At 51.5% G+C, this 17,666-nt stretch overlaps 1 pseudogene; it reads left to right on the forward strand.

The window, feature by feature from the left end:
* Window positions 1-15,315, forward strand: part of LOC128717736 (uncharacterized) — a 107,236-nt pseudogene extending 91,921 nt beyond the window's left edge.
* Window positions 15,316-17,666: the final 2,351 nt, after the last annotated feature.

A 17,666-nucleotide genomic window follows, 5' to 3' on the forward strand; every position in this document is an offset into this window, starting at 1 on the left:
AGGTAGGGTGGGTGGTAGGTAATGGGTGACTGGTAGGTTGTAGGTGGGTGGTTGAAGTGGTGGGAGGTAGGGTGAGTGGTAGGTTATGGGTGACTGGTAGGTTGTGGGTGGGTGGCTGACACGGGGTGGTGGGTGGTAGGTGGAAGGTAGGTTGGGTGGTAGGTAATGGGTGACTGGTAGGTTGTGGGTGGATGGCTGACACGGGGTGGTGGGTGGTAGATGGGAGGTAGGGTGGGTGGTAGGTAATGGGTGACTGGTAGGTTGTAGGTGGGTGGTTGAGGTGGTGGGAGGAAGGGTGGGTGGTAGGTAATGGGTAACTGGTAGGTTGTGGGTGGGTGGCTGACACGGGGTGGTGGGTGGTAGGTGGAAGGTAGGGTGGGTGGTAGGTTATGGGTGACTAGTAGGTTGTGGGTGGATGGCTGACACGGGGTGGTGGGTGGTAGGTGGAAGGTAGGGTGGGTGGTAGGTAATGGGTGATTGGTAGGTTGTGGGTGGGTGGCTGACACGGGGTGGTGGGTGGTAGGTAGGAGGTAGGGTGGGTGGTAGGTAATGGTTGACTGGTAGGTTGTGGGTGGGTGGCTGAGGTGGTGGGAGGAAGGGTGGGTGGTAGGTAATGGGTAACTGGTAGGTTGTGGGTGGGTGGCTGACACGGGGTGGTGGGTGGTAGGTGGGAGGTAGGGTGGGTGGTAGGTAATGGGTGACTGGTAGGTTGTGGGTGGATGGCTGACACGGGGTGGTGGGTTGTAGGTGGGAGGTAGGGTGGGTGGTAGGTAATGGGTGACTGGTAGGTTGTGGGTGGGTGGCTGACACGGGGTGGTGGGTGGTAGGTGGGAGGTAGGGTGGGTGGTAGGTTATGGGTAACTGGTAGGTTGTGGGTGGGTGGCTGACACGGGGTGGTGGGTGGTAGGTGGGAGGTAGGGTGGGTGGTAGGTAATGGGTGACTGATAGGTTGTGGGTGGATGGCTGACACGGGGTGGTGGGTGGTAGGTGGGAGGTAGGGTGGGTGGTATGTAATGGGTGACTGGTAGGTTGTGGGTGGGTGGCTGACAGGGGGTGGTGGGTGGTAGGTAGGAGGTAGGGTGGGTGGTAGGTAATGGGTAACTGGTAGGTTGTGGGTGGGTGGCTGACACGGGGTGGTGGGTTGTAGGTGGGAGGTAGGGTGGGTGGTAGGTAATGGGTGACTGGTAGGTTGTGGGTGGGTGGCTGACACAGGGTGGGGGGTGGTAGGTGGGAGGTAGGGTGGGTGGTAGGTAATGGGTGGCTGGTAGGTTGTGGGTGGGAGGCTGACACGGGGTGGTGGGTGGTAGGTGGGAGGTAGGGTGGGTGGTATGTAATGGGTAACTGGTAGGTTGTGGGTGGGTGGCTGACACGGGGTGGTGGGTGGTAGGTGGGAGGTAGGGTGGGTGGTAGGTAATGGGTGACTGGTAGGTTGTGGGTGGATGGCTGACACGGGGTGGTGGGTTGTAGGTGGGAGGTAGGGTGGGTGGTAGGTAATGGGTGACTGGTAGGTTGTGGGTGGGTGGCTGACACGGGGTGGTGGGTGGTAGGTGGGAGGTAGGGTGGGTGGTAGGTTATGGGTAACTGGTAGGTTGTGGGTGGGTGGCTGACACGGGGTGGTGGGTGGTAGGTGGGAGGTAGGGTGGGTGGTAGGTAATGGGTGACTGGTAGGTTGTGGGTGGATGGCTGACACGGGGTGGTGGGTGGTAGGTGGGAGGTAGGGTGGGTGGTAGGTAATGGGTGACTGGTAGGTTGTGGGTGGATGGCTGACACGGGGTGGTGGGTGGTAGGTGGGAGGTAGGGTGGGTGGTAGGTAATGGGTGACTGGTAGGTTGTGGGTGGATGGCTGACACGGGGTGGTGGGTGGTAGGTGGGAGGTAGGGTGGGTGGTAGGTAATGGGTGACTGGTAGGTTGTGGGTGGGTGGCTGACACGGGGTGGTGGGTGGTAGCTGGGAGTTAGGGTAGGTGGTAGGTAATGGTTGACTTGTAGGTTGTGGGTAGGTGGCTGAGGTGGTGGGAGGTAGGGTGGGTGGTAGGTAATGGGTGACTGGTAGGTTGTGGGTGGGTGGCTGACACGGGGTGGTGGGTGGTAGCTGGGAGTTAGGGTAGGTGGTAGGTAATGGTTGACTTGTAGGTTGTGGGTGGGTGGCTGAGGTGGTGGGAGGTAGGGTGGGTGGTAGGTAATGGGTGACTGGTAGGTTGTGGGTGGATGACTGACACGGGGTGGTGGGTGGTAGGTGGGAGGTAGGGTGGGTGGTAGGTAATGGGTGACTGGTAGGTTGTGGGTGGGTGGCTGACACGGGGTGGTGGGTGGTAGGTAGGAGGTAGGGTGGGTGGTAGGTAATGGGTGACTGGTAGGTTGTGGGTGGATGGCTGACACGGGGTGGTGGGTGGTAGGTGGGAGGTAGGGTGGGTGGTAGGTTATGGGTGACTGGTAGGTTGTGGGTGGGTGGCTGACACGGGGTGGGGGGTGGTAGGTGGGAGGTAGGGTGGGTGGTAGGTAATGGGTGACTGGTAGGTTGTGGGTGGATGGCTGACACGGGGTGGTGGGTGGTAGGTGGGAGGTAGGGTGGGTGGTATGTAATGGGTGACTGGTAGGTTGTGGGTGGGTGGCTGACACGGGGTGGTGGGTGGTAGGTAGGAGGTAGGGTGGGTGGTAGGTAATGGGTGACTGGTAGATTGTGGGTGGATGGCTGACACGGGGTGGTGGGTGGTAGGTGGGAGGTAGGGTGGGTGGTAGGTAATGGGTGACTGGTAGGTTGTGGGTGGATGGCTGACACGGGGTGGTGGGTGGTAGGTGGGAGGTAGGGTGGGTGGTAGGTAATGGGTGACTGGTAGGTTGTGGGTGGATGGCTGACACGGGGTGGTGGGTGGTAGGTGGGAGGTAGGGTGGGTGGTAGGTAATGGGTGACTGGTAGGTTGTGGGTGGATGGCTGACACGGGGTGGTGGGTGGTAGGTGGGAGGTAGGGTGGGTGGTAGGTAATGGGTGACTGGTAGGTTGTGGGTGGATGGCTGACACGGGGTGGTGGGTGGTAGGTGGGAGGTAGGGTGGGTGGTAGGTAATGGGTGACTGGTAGGTTGTGGGTGGATGGCTGACACGGGGTGGTGGGTGGTAGGTGGGAGGTAGGGTGGGTGGTAGGTTATGGGTAACTGGTAGGTTGTGGGTGGATGGCTGACACGGGGTGGTGGGGGGTAGGTGGGAGGTAGGGTGGGTGGTAGGTAATGGTTGACTGGTAGGTTGTGGGTGGGTGGCTGAGGTGGTGGGAGGTAGGGTGGGTGGTAGGTAATGGGTGACTGGTAGGTTATGGGTGGATGGCTGACACGGGGTGGTGGGTGGTAGGTGGGAGGTAGGGTGGGTGGTAGGTAATGGGTGACTGGTAGGTTGTGGGTGGGTGGCTGACACGGGGTGGTGGGTGGTAGGTGGGAGGTAGGGTGGGTGGTAGGTTATGGGTAACTGGTAGGTTGTGGGTGGGTGGCTGACACGGGGTGGTGGGTGGTAGGTGGGAGGTAGGGTGGGTGGTAGGTAATGGGTGACTGGTAGGTTGTGGGTGGGAGGCTGACACGGGGTGGTGGGTGGTAGGTGGGAGGTAGGGTGGGTGGTAGGTAATGGGTGACTGGTAGGTTGTGGGTGGGTGGCTGAGGTGGTGGGAGGTAGGGTGGGTGGTAGGTAATGGGTGACTGGTAGGTTATGGGTGGATGGCAGACACGGGGTGGTGGGGTTGTAGGTGGGAGGTAGGGTGGGTGGTAGGTAATGGGTGACTGGTAGGTTGTGGGTGGATGGCTGACACGGGGTGGTGGGTGGTAGGTGGGAGGTAGGGTGGGTGGTAGGTTATGGGTAACTGGTAGGTTGTGGGTGGATGGCTGACACGGGGTGGTGGGGGGTAGGTGGGAGGTAGGGTGGGTGGTAGGTAATGGTTGACTGGTAGGTTGTGGGTGGGTGGCTGAGGTGGTGGGAGGTAGGGTGGGTGGTAGGTAATGGGTGACTGGTAGGTTATGGGTGGATGGCTGACACGGGGTGGTGGGTGGTAGGTGGGAGGTAGGGTGGGTGGTAGGTAATGGGTGACTGGTAGGTTGTGGGTGGGTGGCTGACACGGGGTGGTGGGTGGTAGGTGGGAGGTAGGGTGGGTGGTAGGTTATGGGTAACTGGTAGGTTGTGGGTGGGTGGCTGACACGGGGTGGTGGGTGGTAGGTGGGAGGTAGGGTGGGTGGTAGGTAATGGGTGACTGGTAGGTTGTGGGTGGGAGGCTGACACGGGGTGGTGGGTGGTAGGTGGGAGGTAGGGTGGGTGGTAGGTAATGGGTAACTGGTAGGTTGTGGGTGGGTGGCTGACACGGGGTGGTGGGTGGTAGGGTTGGTGGTAGGTAATGGGTGACTGGTAGGTTGTGGGTGGGTGGCTGACACGGGGTGGTGGGTGGTAGGTAGGAGGTAGGGTGGGTGGTAGGTAATGGGTGACTGGTAGGTTGTGGGTGGATGGCTGACACGGGGTGATGGGTGGTAGGTGGGAGGTAGGGTGGGTGGTAGGTAATGGTTGACTGGTAGGTTGTGGGTGGGTGGCTGAGGTGGTGGGAGGTAGGGTGGGTGGTAGGTAATGGGTGACTGGTAGGTTATGGGTGGATGGCAGACACGGGGTGGTGGGTGGTAGGTGGGAGGTAGGGTGGGTGGTAGGTAATGGGTGACTGGTAGGTTGTGGGTGGGTGGCTGACACGGGGTGGTGGGTGGTAGGTGGGAGGTAGGGTGGGTGGTAGGTAATGGGTAACTGGTAGGTTGTGGGTGGGTGGCTGACACGGGGTGGTGGGTGGTAGGTGGGAGGTAGGGTGGGTGGTAGGTAATGGGTGACTGGTAGGTTGTGGGTGGATGGCTGACAGGGGGTGGTGGGTGGTAGGTGGGAGGTAGGGTGGGTGGTTGGTAATGGGTGACTGGTAGGTTGTGGGTGGATGGTTGACACGGGGTGGTGGGTGGTAGGTGGGTGGTAGGTGGGAGGTAGGGTTGGTGGTAGTTAATGGGTGACTGGTAGGTTGTGGGTGGGTGGCTGACACGGGGTGCTGGGTGGTAGGTGGGAGGTAGGGTGGGTGGTAGGTAATGGGTGACTGGTAGGTTGTGGGTGGGTGGCTGACACGGGGTGGTGGGTGGTAGGTAGGAGGTAGGGTGGGTGGTAGGTAATGGGTGACTGGTAGGTTGTGGGTGGGTGGCTGACAGGGGGTGGTGGGTGGTAGGTAGGAGGTAGGGTGGGTGGTAGGTAATGGGTTACTGGTAGGTTGTGGGTGGGTGGCTGACACGGGGTGGTGGGTGGTAGGTGGGAGGTAGGGTGGGTGGTAGGTAATGGGTGACTGGTAGGTTGTGGGTGGGAGGCTGACACGGGGTGCTGGGTGGTAGGTGGGAGGTAGGGTGGGTGGTAGGTTATGGGTAACTGGTAGGTTGTGGATGAGAGGCTGACACGGGGTGGAGGATGGTAGGTGGGAGGTAGGGTAGGTGGTAGGTAATGGGTGACTGGTAGGTTGTGGGTGGATGGCTGACACGGGGTGGTGGGTGGTAGGTAGGAGGTAGGGTGGGTGGTAGGTAATGGGTGACTGGTAGGTTGTGGGTGGATGGCTGACACGGGGTGATGGGTGGTAGGTGGGAGGTAGGGTGGGTGGTAGGTAATGGGTTACTGGTAGGTTGTGGGTGGGTGGCTGACACGGGGTGGTGGGTGGTAGGTGGGAGGTAGGGTGGGTGGTAGGTAATGGGTGACTGGTAGGTTGTGGGTGGGTGGCTGACACGGGGTGGTGGGTGGTAGGTGGGAGGTAGGGTGGGTGGTAGGTAATGGGTAACTGGTAGGTTGTGGGTGGGTGGCTGACACGGGGTGGTGGGTGGTAGGGTTGGTGGTAGGTAATGGGTGACTGGTAGGTTGTGGGTGGATGGCTGACACGGGGTGGTGGGTGGTAGGTAGGAGGTAGGGTGGGTGGTAGGTAATGGGTGACTGGTAGGTTGTGGGTGGATGGCTGACACGGGGTGATGGGTGGTAGGTGGGAGGTAGGGTGGGTGGTAGGTAATGGTTGACTGGTAGGTTGTGGGTGGGTGGCTGAGGTGGTGGGAGGTAGGGTGGGTGGTAGGTAATGGGTGACTGGTAGGTTATGGGTGGATGGTAGACACGGGGTGGTGGGTGGTAGGTGGGAGGTAGGGTGGGTGGTAGGTAATGGGTGACTGGTAGGTTGTGGGTGGGTGGCTGACACGGGGTGGTGGGTGGTAGGTGGGAGGTAGGGTGGGTGGTAGGTAATGGGTAACTGGTAGGTTGTGGGTGGGAGGCTGACACGGGGTGGTGGGTGGTAGGTGGGAGGTAGGGTGGGTGGTAGGTAATGGGTGACTGGTAGGTTGTGGGTGGATGGCTGACAGGGGGTGGTGGGTGGTAGGTGGGAGGTAGGGTGGGTGGTTGGTAATGGGTGACTGGTAGGTTGTGGGTGGATGGTTGACACGGGGTGGTGGGTGGTAGGTGGGTGGTAGGTGGGAGGTAGGGTTGGTGGTAGTTAATGGGTGACTGGTAGGTTGTGGGTGGGTGGCTGACACGGGGTGCTGGGTGGTAGGTGGGAGGTAGGGTGGGTGGTAGGTAATGGGTGACTGGTAGGTTGTGGGTGGGTGGCTGACACGGGGTGGTGGGTGGTAGGTAGGAGGTAGGGTGGGTGGTAGGTAATGGGTGACTGGTAGGTTGTGGGTGGGTGGCTGACAGGGGGTGGTGGGTGGTAGGTAGGAGGTAGGGTGGGTGGTAGGTAATGGGTGACTGGTAGGTTGTGGGAGGATGGCTGACACGGGGTGGTGGGCGGTAGGTGGGAGGTAGGGTGGGTGGTAGGTTATGGGTAACTGGTAGGTTGTGGGTGGGTGGCTGACACGGGGTGGTGGGTGGTAGGTGGGAGGTAGGGTGGGTGGTAGGTAATGGGTGACTGGTTGGTTGTGGGTGGATGGCTGACACGGGGTGGTGGGTGGTAGGGTGGGTGGTAGGTAATGGGTGACTGGTAGGTTGTGGGTGGGTGGCTGACACGGGGTGGTGGGTGGTAGGTGGGAGGTAGGGTGGGTGGTAGGTAATGGTGACTGGTAGGTTGTGGGTGGGTGGCTGAGGTGGTGGGAGGTAGGGTGGGTGGTAGGTAATGGGTGACTGGTAGGTTGTGGGTGGGTGGCTGACAGGGGGTGGTGGGTGGTAGGTGGGAGGTAGGGTGGGTGGTAGGTTATGGGTAACTGGTAGGTTGTGGGTGAGAGGCTGACACGGGGTGGAGGATGGTAGGTGGGAGGTAGGGTGGGTGGTAGGTAATGGGTGACTGGTAGGTTGTGGGTGGATGGCTGACACGGGGTGGTGGGTGGTAGGTAGGAGGTAGGGTGGGTGGTAGGTAATGGGTGACTGGTAGGTTGTGGGTGGGTGGCTGACACGGGGTGGTGGGTGGTAGGTAGGAGGTAGGGTGGGTGGTAGGTAATGGGTTACTGGTAGGTTGTGGGTGGGTTGCTGACACGGGGTGGTGGGTGGTAGGTGGGAGGTAGGGTGGGTGGTAGGTAATGGGTGACTGGTTGGTTGTGGGTGGGAGGCTGACACGGGGTGGTGGGTGGTAGGTGGGAGGTAGGGTGGGTGGTAGGTTATGGGTAACTGGTAGGTTGTGGGTGAGAGGCTGACACGGGGTGGAGGATGGTAGGTGGGAGGTAGGGTAGGTGGTAGGTAATGGGTGACTGGTAGGTTGTGGGTGGATGGCTGACACGGGGTGGTGGGTGGTAGGTAGGAGGTAGGGTGGGTGGTAGGTAATGGGTGACTGGTAGGTTGTGGGTGGGTGGCTGACACGGGGTGGTGGGTGGTAGGTAGGAGGTAGGGTGGGTGGTAGGTAATGGGATACTGGTAGGTTGTGGGTGGGTGGCTGACACGGGGTGGTGGGTGGTAGGTGGGAGGTAGGGTGGGTGGTAGGTAATGGGTGACTGGTAGGTTGTGGGTGGGAGGCTGACACGGGGTGGTGGGTGGTAGGTGGGAGGTAGGGTGGGTGGTAGGTAATGGGTGACTGGTAGGTTGTGGGTGGATGGCTGACAGGGGGTGGTGGGTGGTAGGTGGGAGGTAGGGTGGGTGGTAGGTAATGGGTGACTGGTAGGTTGTGGGTGGGTCAGACGCTTGCGAACAGCCGAACGGAGCAGACGTGTCCGCACCCCGCTCCCGCTTTGGTTAAAGAGTTCTACGAAGCTTCTCCTACCTGCGGCCCGCCGTACGGAGGAAATAAGTGGAGTGCTCTGTGCAGTGTAAATCAGCGATAAGAAGAAGAAGAAGTCAGTGCTCGTGCTTGTGTGTGATCGTTCGTACAAAAGGAAGAGCGCAGGGCGGATTTTCTCACTATAGTTTGAGAATTCGCCGGAGAAGGTCGTGCTGTGTGATAGTGCTGTGAAGTGATCGTGTATTCTGTCGTGTGTGTTATTGCCTTCTGCATAACGGTGTTCTGCATGCGCCTTCTGTGTCACGCCGCCGTTTGTTTAATTGTTGTGTTCTTTTAAATATTCTTTAATTAAGTTGCCTTCTGCGACATTTTGCCGACGGCTTTTTGTTAAATTCTCTAATCCTTTCGTCCGTCGGCAAATTTAATCCAAACTTCCATTCCAATTAACGTCTCTAAATTCCATTTCCCCACTTGCGGTTTATTTAAATTGTGATAGTTTTTTAAAAATATTCTTTTATTAAGTTGCCTTCTGCGACATTTTGCCGACGGCTTTTTGTAAAATTTTCATTATTCATCTTTCTCCGTCGGCAAAATAAATCTTTCAATTAATTCGTTTTCCTTTTGCTTTCCTTTTCCAACGGCACTTATTATCGCCTTCTGCGAGTTTATTCCGACGGTTACTTGTTAAATTTAATTTGTTAAATTTAATTAGCTCTCATTCCGTCGGCAAATTAAAATTAGTTTTTCTCTCACTTTCCCGCCGGCATTTTTTGCGCCTTCTGCGACTTTTTCGACGGCTTTTAATCCCGATTTGATTTAAATTTCGATAAAGTCTTTTCCTCTCTAGCCGGCAATTTAATTATTCAGTCCGTTTTTAATTCCGTTAACTTATTTTAATATACTATCGCCGTATAGCTGCTTTCCCTTTTCCGTCGGCATTCCCTCAAACGCCTTCTGCGACTTCCGACGGCTTTTTATTCATTGCTCTATCATTACAACCGCGGCAATTAATTAATTCTTTCGCTCATCCTTAACAATCCTTTTAACCAAATCAAGCAAACTATTTATCTTTTAACCGCCTTCAGCAAAATCGACTTTCTATTAAAATTCACAGCGACAGAATACAGTGATCTCGTGTAACTCAGTGTGTTGTGCAGTGTAGTACAAGTGGGAGGCTTCCGCGTTTGTTGATTACCATTGATTAATTGTCTTCTGCAATTTAATAAGGATTATCGACAAACGGCGTAGAGGCCGCAAATTGGTACGGCCTTCAGCCAAACCAGTCCCATCTTGAAAGTGCAGTGCCGCGTCGACAGCATACAGTAATCTTGTGTAGCGCAGTGTAGTAAAAGTGGGAGGCTTCCGCGTTTGTTGATTACCATTGATTAATTGTCTTCTACAATTTAATACGGATTATCGACAAACGGCGTAGAGGCCACAAATTGGTACGGCCTTCAGCCAAACCAGCCCCATCTTGAAAGTGCAGTGCCGCGTCGACAGCATACAGTGATCTTGTGTAGCGCAGTGTAATAAAAGTGGGAGGCTTCCGCGTTTGTTGATTACCATTGATTAATTGTCTTCTACAATTTAATACGGATTATCGACAAACGGCGTAGAGGCCACAAATTGGTACGGCCTTCAGCCAAACCAGTCCCATCTTTAAAGTGCAGTGCCGTGGTTTTTTGCGTGTGTGTTTGTACTCCAGAGCGCTGTTTCGTCCGACTGCGAGAAGATTTATTCATCGAGCAACGAAGCATCCTCCCAACGCTAACACCTCATCAAACCGGCAAATATTTAGATAATAAGATAGTTTAAATTAATATAGATTATCGTAGACCTTCGAGCAGAATCCTTTTAACCTTGCATGCTAAAGCTTAAAATCTTCCCAAATAATCCCAACCGACCGTTAACGGCTATTCAAACCAGGCACCCCCTTTCAAAATACCACACACACCACAGTTATTTTTTTTTTTCGCACCCTCTGGGCTATTCCAAGACGGGCAATTTTGTATTATTCGTATTTCCCCTCGCACAAACTCCCACAAAAAAATAATTTTACGTAACACACCCCGATTTCACCAATAGCCGTTCAACCCACAATATATTATCCGTTTCCCTTTGGTCAATTTGCCACGTACGCCATAATTATTTTCCGCACCTGCCGGGTTATCCCTATTCTCCATTTAAATTCTACCCCCGACCGCACCGTGTATTACCATTTGCTTTCCCCCGTGTTCGTATTCCTACGCTTACACACTGTACCTGCGGTATATTCCAAACCGAGGCGTAACATAGATAATTATTTTCACACCGGGCAATTCCCATCCTGCATTTAAATTCCACCCGCGATCGCATCGTGTATTTTCCATTGCCGTTCCTCCTATTCCATATTCTTCCCTCGCGCACCTGCGGAATATTACAATTCGAGGCGTAACTGAGTTGGTTATTCCATTCTCCACTTCTCACACTCCCACGTTTAAAATACTTTTACACATACCCGGTTTAACATTTTTCCAAGGCTCCGAAAGTCACGTACACCATAATTCCTCCTCAACAATCTCTCTCTCTTTCTATCCTCCCAAATATTGAAATTTTCTGAATAAACCCATTCATTCCTTGCCAATTAACCGATCTTCATTGTTGCCGACGGCAATTTAATCACCCGATCAATCATTTTTCCGATCATTCTAATTCTTTCTATTTCCCCTTCCTTCTTTGCACTCCAATAAAACTTCCTTTTATACAATTGAATAATACCTTAATTAAATTCCAACACTGTTGTTCATATTTTCCCCAGACGGCCTTTTATCAATCAAATATAACTTTCCCCGACGGCCTTCATTATCCCTGCTCTATTTTATTAGATCGTTGGTCGAATCAAATTATCATTTCTTAATCGTTCTTCTTCTTAATTAAATTCAAATTACTATTGCCGATTAAACTGTATTTCTATTTTATTGATAGAGCTTAAAATCTTCCCAAATAATCCCAACCGACCGTTAACGGCAATTCAAATCAGGCACCCCGCTTTCAAAATACTACACACACCACAGTTATTTTTTTCGCACCCTCTGGGCTATTCCAAGACGGACAATTTTATTATTCCTATTCCCCTTGCACAAACTCCCACAAAATAATAAATTTACGTAACACACCCCGATTTCACCAATAGCCGTTCAACCCACAATATATTATCCATTTCCCTTTGGTTAATTTGCCACGTACGCCATAATTATTTTCCGCACCTGCCGGGTTATCCCTATTCTCCATTTAAATTCTACCCCCGACCGCACCGTGTATTACCATTTGCTTTCCCCCGTGTTCGTATTCCTACGCTTACACACTGTACCTGCGGTATATTCCAAACCGAGGCGTAACATAGATAATTATTTTCACACCGGGCAATTCCCATCCGGCATTTAAATTCCACCCGCGATCGCATCGTGTATTTTCCATTGCCGTTCCTCCTATTCCGTATTCTTCCCTCGCGCACCTGCGGAATATTACAATTCGAGGCGTAACTGAGTTGGTTACTCCATTCTCCACTTCTCACACTCCCACGTTTAAAATACTTTTACACATACCCGGTTTAACATTTTTCCTTGGCTCCAAAGTCACGTACGCCATAATTCCTCCACAACAATCTCTCTCTCTTTCTATCCTCCCAAATACTGATTTTTTTCTGAATAAACCCATTCATTCCTTGCCAATTAACCGATCTTCTTTTTTGCCGACGGCAATTTAAACACCCGATCAATCATTTCCCGATTATTAATCAAACTTCCAATAATTCCTTCTATTGCCCCTTCCTCCTTTGCACTCCAATAAATCTTCCCCTTTATACAATTGAATTAAACCTAAATTAAATTCCAACACTGTTGCTCAATCCTTCCCCAGACGGCCTTTTATCGATCAAATATAACTTTTCCCTGACGGCCTTCATTATTCCAGCTCTATTTTATTTGATCGTTGGTCGAATTAAATAATCATTTCTTAATCGTTCTTCTTCTTAGTAAAAATTCAAATTACTATTGCCGATTAAAATTATAATTTTTACTATCGATAATCAACTTCCCCGACGGCCCTCGTAATCCATTCCATTTCCATCTCTATCCTTACATTTTATTCCTTTATATTCAATCTAATCGAGCAATTTAAATTATAATTACGTTGTCCTCTCGTTTCCCCGACGGCCTTTTGCAAATATTAATTTCACCTAACGGATAATTGCAATTCCTGACCTAGTCTATTAATCAGTTCCATTCCCCGATTATTTTATTCACATTACTCCTAATTATTGCCTTTTATAATTTTATTGCACCCCATCATCACAACGACTTATAAAAACCCTTTATCAAACCTTCCCTTGTAAACCTTGACATCTTCTCTTCATTTAAAATATCAATAAATCCTTCAGCTCATTTATTTCAATCAATCAGAATAAAAAACCAATTAACTTGCTTACTCCTGCACTCAACGGCCTTATCCCTCATAGTGCAACTTTCTACCGACGGCCTTTTTATTTTCTCTGATCTTGTATAACAAATCATTGGCAAATTAACCTTCCCATCCTTAATTAATTCTGTTCTATAAAATCCAATCATTACAAAATATTATTCACTACTATCCTATCATACTCCGACGACCCTCAAATCGCCTCAACAAATTTTCCCCGACGGCCTTGCAATCCTCGGCACGATCACTTTGGTTCCGAATAATTTAATCACCTTTATCTAATTCTAATCTATTTAATTTATTTAATCATTCCTTCGCATTCTTCTTTCCACTTTTAACGACCGCCCCAGTGCACGTACCTATCACACCAGCCAAAGACAATTCCCCGTCGGCCTGATATCGTACATAACATTACCTTTCACTCTCTCCTTTGTCACATAACATACGTTCCTCACAATCGCGCTACCCTTTTTCCTCCTACATACTTTAGCCACGCATAAGAATTCCTTCTCTTCGCACATTCTTTCGCATTCCTCTTTATACTTTTCACGACCGCCCCATCGCACGTACCTATTACACCAGCCAACGACAATCCCCCGTCGGCCTAATATCGTACATAATAGGACTACTCACTCCTTCCTCTTTCACATAACATACGTTCCTACCATCACGCCATCCCCTTTCCTCTTCCTTTAAAATATCAATAAATCCCTCAGCTCATTTATTTCAATCAATCAGAATAAAAAACCAATTAACTTGCTTACTCCTGCACTCAACGGCCTTATCCCTCATAGTGCAACTTTCTACCGACGACCTTTTTATTTTCTCTGATCTTGTATTACAAATCATTGGCAAATTTACCTTCCCATCCTTAATTAATTTTGTTTTATAAAATCCAATCATTACAAAATATTATTCACTACTATCCTATCATACTCCGACGATCCCCAAATCGCCTCAACAAATTTTCCCCGACGGCCTTGTAATCCTCGGCACGATCACTTCCCTTCGGTTCCGAATAATTTAATCATCTTTATCTATCCTAATCTATCTAATTTATTTAATCATTCCCTCGCATTCCTCTTTCCACTTTTAACGACCGCCCCAGTGCACGTACCTATCACACCAGCCAAAGACAATTCCCCGTCGGCCTGATATCGTACATAACATTACCTTTCACGCTCTCCTTTGTCACATAACATACGTTCCTCACAATCGCGCTATCCTTTTTCCTCCTACATACTTTAGCCACGCATAAGAATTCCTTCTCTTCGCACATTCTTTCGCATTCCTCTTTATACTTTAAACGACCGCCCCAGTGCACGTACCTATTACACCAGCCAACGACAATTCCCCGTCGGCCCAATATCGTACATAATAGGACTTCTCACTCTTTCCACTGTCACATAACATACGTTCCCAACATCACACCATCCTCTTTTCTCCTAGCCACCTTTAAACATTTATCAATCCTTTACTTCGCACACATTCTTGCATCGTCTCCTTTCCTCCTTCATCTCGTTAATTTCCCCATCCACGCATTTGTCCTTCCTTCTTTATTGATTCTATCGCCACCGCTTTGCCAATTCTATCCCCAACAAAGAAATTAATCAATTAGTGCAGCCCCGACGGCATTATAATTGCCTATTAATCCTCTCCAGCCGGAATTTATTTAGAAAATTCCGCTTCTCCGATTATTCCTCAAAGTATTTCCCAACCAAATCATTTTAATCTAAACTCCATTCCAAATACTCCAACAGTTGCCTCCGCGATATTCCAATCTTTCACTTTCACCACCTCCCCATTTACCCAAACCAAGGCCATTCTTTCCCCCTCATATCCGATACCACACTCTCTTCAGCTTTAAGGATACTTTCCTACTCTTTTCTTCTCGTCCTTCCAAATTCTCTCCTTTTCACCTAACTCAAATATAACCAATTCTCTTCCTTTATCCTCTCCAAATTCGATACAAAACTCTTTCTTCTTCTAGGTTGTCCGTTCTCTCCTTCATTCCAATATTCTTTTCATTGTCCCTCACCCAATCAAAGGCCTCAATCTCCTCAGAAATTACGGTTCTCCATTTCCTTTTTTCCTCCCTCATATTCTTTTCTTCTCTTCACCCAAACAAGACCTCCCTTTCCTATCCAAATTACGATACTACACTCTTTCCTCGTCCCAGGATTTTCGTTTCTTTATTTCTCCTAGTTCCTGTTTTCTTACTTCTCTTACAGATCCTCTGTCCTTCTTCCCTCTCCAAATTACGATACTACACTCTCCTCTCGTTCCAGGATTTTCGTTTTCTTTATTTCTCCTAGTTCCCGTTTTCTTATTTTCCCTTACAGATCCTTTGTCCTTTTCCTTCTTTCAATTACGATACTACACTCTCCTCTCGTTCCAGGATTTTCGTTTTCTTTATTCTCTCTAGATTCTAGTTCTCCTACTTTCTCCCACAGAATCTCAATCCCCATTCCCTCTCCAAATTCGATACTACACTCTTCTTTCTTTTCAGGTTTTCCGTTCTCATCTACCTTTTCTTTCTTCCTTTCTTCTTTTTCTTTTGCTTCTTTCCCAGACAAGGACCCCTCTTTCCTTCTAAATCACGATACTACACTCCCCTTTTCGTTCCAGGGATTTTATCTTCTTGCTTTCCCCCTTCTCTTTAGCTCTCAATCTCGCACTTCTCACAGAATCTCATTCCGCTCCTAGACAACTAATCATGCCCATAATGACACGCAGCACCTCGCAGTCCCGACTATCGGCGACCATGACATCGCACCGGAAGACCACCCAACGGCTATCTGACCCCCCGAAGATGACAGCCAGACAAGAGACCCTGTTTACTCGGCGAATGACACTAGGCTCTTTGTCGACCGCATCAGCCCCTCCACTCGCGGCTGCTACCGCACCATCGAAAAGAGTTTCGAAGGTTGGAACGGGCTTGACTAGGCGGTCGTCATTGCAGCCGGTCATCGAGGAGTGTGCGAGTCTGTCAGGCGCACCATCGGTCGGGTGCAGCACAGAAACCGTGTCAACTCAGTGTCCAGACGGTGGCAGACCAGCGGAACCGGTGGAGGAGGCGCGCTCACTGTTAACTGGCTTCATGCGTACAATACGAGACGGCCAGAGGACAAAGGGCTTTGCCACTCTGCCACGGGACTGGGAGGATGTCATCGGCTCAGTCCTGGCCGCGCTTGCCAGGATCCAGGGACAATCTGACGAACACCATACGGAAAAACGCGACACAGACACACAGACGGAATCCTCTCACCATCAGGGACAGCAGAGCAAATTTCAGATGTTAAAAATCCTCCTTAAAGCCAACATGAACATCATGGACGACTTGTACGAAGACCTTCCGGACAACCTTCCGGACAAAGCACACAATACACAAGACCAAGCCACCCAAACCGACGGAACAGCCGACGTTGTCCAAACAACGGACAGCCCTCAGCAGGACGCCACAACCAATACTCCTTACACAGAAACACACACCTCTAACACAACAGATACTCCACACACAGAAACACACACCTCTAACACAACCAATACTCCACACACAGAAACACACACCTCTAACACAACCAATACTCCACACACAGAAACACACACCTCTAACACAACCAATACTCCACACACAGAAACACACACCTCTAACACAACAGATACTCCACACACAGAAACACACACCTCTAACACAACCAATACTCCACACACAGAAACACACACCTCTAACACAACCAATACTCCACACACAGAAACACACACCTCTAACACAACAGATACTCCACACACAGAAACACACACCTCTAGCACAACAGATACATCCAAGACTAACAAAAAGAACAACAAACGCAAACGGATACGGAACAAGAACAAGACCACGACCGACAGCAACGGACAAGAGACGGACCAAACCCAGGCACCGGAACCCGGATGGCCAAAGGTTCTGAGCAAAAACGCGAAACGTCGGGCACGAAGGAAGCAGCGGAAGCAGGAGGCAGCGGCACAAGGAGCAGCAAAGCAGCAACAGCAGCAGCCGGAGCACCAGCAGCAACCGAAACAGCCAAAAAAGCACAGAGTACCGGACGCTCTAGAGCTAGAGGCGATTAACGACACCATGCCGGACGAAATAATGCGGACTCTGAAGGAAAAACTCGGCGAGGACAGGCAGGTGGTGGAGCGAGTCAGGATGAACTTCCAAGGGAATCTTCTCCTGGAATTGTCCTGCAAAACGCACACCGAAACGCTTGACATGTGGAGAAAGGTGTCCGCGGCACTCGACGGCAAAGCGAAAGCCCGACCACGGACCCCCATTACACGGCTAACTTGCACTAATATACCGCCAAGCTGCACCAGCGCAGAAATCGCCATGGATCTTAGCACCGCCCTGGGAGTGACGCTGTATGCGGACCAGGTAACGACCGTTAAGTCGAATTACGGTACGTTGGTCGGATTCTTCGGATGCCCGGAAGCGGCGGTGACGGCGGAGGTGCTGGAAAAACAACACGTCGTAGGGCTCAGTCGGTGCTGTAGGCTGAAGAAGGTGGAAACCAAGCGTCAATGCTACCGGTGCTACGAGTACGGCCACACTGCAACGAACTGCCGCGGGAAGGATCGGTCCAGCAGATGCCATCGCTGTGCAGAGCCCAAGCACTCAGGACCATGCAGTAAGGAGCGGAAATGCCTCGTCTGTAAGGGCCCGGAAGCAATCGGGCACTCGTTCGGCCAGCGCAACTGCCGCCACGCAAGAGAAGGGGTAATCAACCGGCCGCGTAATGATTAAAGTTCTTCAGCAGAACCTCAACCACTGCCAGCTGGCCCAGGATATGCTGCTGCAAACGGCCCGGTCAGAAGGCTGCGACATAGTGTTGATCTCGGACCCATACCGGATTCCCGAGAACAACGGCAACTGGGTCGCGGATCCGACGGGCAAAGTGGCAGCAGTATCGACAGGAAAGTACCCCATCCAACGTATCATCGAGAACCGACGGGATTGTTTCGTCGCGGTCGAGATGCGAGGCATCGTTTTTTGCTCCGTCTACCTACCTCCCGTGGGTCCCGATTC

This window comes from Anopheles marshallii (assembly GCF_943734725.1).
Source record: "Anopheles marshallii chromosome X unlocalized genomic scaffold, idAnoMarsDA_429_01 X_unloc_9, whole genome shotgun sequence".
In the NCBI taxonomy this organism is placed as follows: Eukaryota; Metazoa; Arthropoda; class Insecta; order Diptera; family Culicidae; genus Anopheles; species Anopheles marshallii.